This window comes from Octodon degus, unplaced genomic scaffold, assembly GCF_000260255.1.
Source record: "Octodon degus isolate 3935 unplaced genomic scaffold, OctDeg1.0 scaffold00024, whole genome shotgun sequence".
In the NCBI taxonomy this organism is placed as follows: Eukaryota; Metazoa; Chordata; class Mammalia; order Rodentia; family Octodontidae; genus Octodon; species Octodon degus.
The window spans coordinates 13,688,605-13,690,478 of NW_004524600.1; positions in this window are offsets into that span (position 1 = coordinate 13,688,605).

Genomic DNA, 1,874 nt, shown 5'->3' on the forward strand with positions numbered 1-1,874 from the left:
TGTGCAGCAGATAGACCTGGTGGAAGAAAGCTGCTCATCTCACGGCAGCCAAGAAGCAGAGAAAGAAGGGAGAAGTGGGGCACAAGGACACGTCCTGTTGGGTCATCAGCCCCCATAACTCCTCTCCACCTAGTCCTGCACCCTAACAGTGAAGTAACGCATGAACTTGTCAAGGGATGATCCCACTGATGATTATAGAGCCCTTACAGTCCAGTCAACCACCAAGCCATGAAATTTGGGGAGGGATTTTTTTTATTAATACCATAACAGCCTGGAGATTGAATATATTTTCCAAAGAAGAGATTTAAATGTATTTCATTTCAGCAAGTAGATTGGTAAGTGATTTGGGCATAAAGTTTGAAATGGGGGAATGTCGTATAGTGTTCTAAGTATTCTCAGTGGTAAGATATATGGCATTTCTCTTAAGAAGTGATCATCTAATAGTTTTCATTAAAGTTAAATTTTTTGAGTTCTCTTTCTGGGGTGATTACATTAGACCTAAGTACCACTCTATCCCATGCCCCAGAAATCATCAAATTCCCTCCTACTGGTGTTTACATGCTTTCAGTAGCAGAAGGCAGCAGTTAGCACCATCATTTTCTTTAAGTTAGGAGGATCTCCTCAGCTTTTTAAAATCTTTCTGTTTAAATACCATACATCCATGTGTACATAAATGCACCTGACATATCCATCTGGTCACTGGATTTGCTTGATCCAGTGTTTACATGAAAATCAAATCATTCCACTCTCTCTCATAGTGCTCTCACCTCATTACACATTTTTCTGTAAATTCTTTAGGTTCACAGATGGCTACCAACTGTGTACTGACATCCACATTCTGTAAAAATAAGTGATAGGTGACAAAGTTCAGTTAAACAATCGCTAGGCTTAGTGAAAACTATCTGTGTCTACAGTGTTGAATTGTGAAGATTCCACAAAAGTGAATTCTGCAACAAGTGCCCAAAGTCTACTCAGTTTTATCATGAAGAACAATGTTGTTTAGGAGGAAGATGGATATTGTGACTCAGCTCTGTAGTGAAGAATATTGAAACCTTAGGTAGTTGGAATACATAGCTCTGTATTCTTGATTCTTCTTGTTCTGTAGCTTTCATCTTCTGGGGCTAAGACATTTCCGAACACTCTCGCTCTTCAGCACCCAAATAGCCACTGTGGAGCCTTCCACTCTGATCTCAGGCCTACCTGATATTTTACCATCATATCTCAAGCACAAATTATTTCAAGTGCAAAAATACAGCTTTTTATATTTATGTTAATGTTTAACAATACTGATACAATTTTGCTACTTCTATATGAAAGCCTTGAAATTCTATACAATAAGCCTGGAGCAAGTGTTTTGTTTAAGACAATTATTAAAAAAAACCATATTCAATAGCATTTCCTTAAGTAGAAATAGCTTAAAAAGCACAATCATATTTTGATAAGTATAGTTATACGGTTTTGTTACTATTGCTTTAATCACCAAATATTTGATCTCTCACCCAAGTGTGTTCTAACAGCAGGACTTTTTAAATAACTTATTTCTGGAACCTTCACATGAGGTCACAAATACAAACAATTATTCTTCTTTATTTTCCCCTTCCAATATATACTAAGACTCTTGTTATGCATGAAGAAAAAGGAGGTATGACTGTCAAAAACAAACTTACTTTAATCTGCTTAAGTAACTATTTAGGCAATGGACATTGACCCAATCAGCTACGAAAAATTTGTCTTTGTATTGATTGTGTTCAATAAATATTTTTCATGTTGGCAATCTGTGTTGTGGACTAGTCTACCAGAATGGTTAACAGCAGGAATTTTACTGCCAGATACTGTGTGTGTGTGTGTGTGTGTGTGTGTGTGTGTGTGTGTGT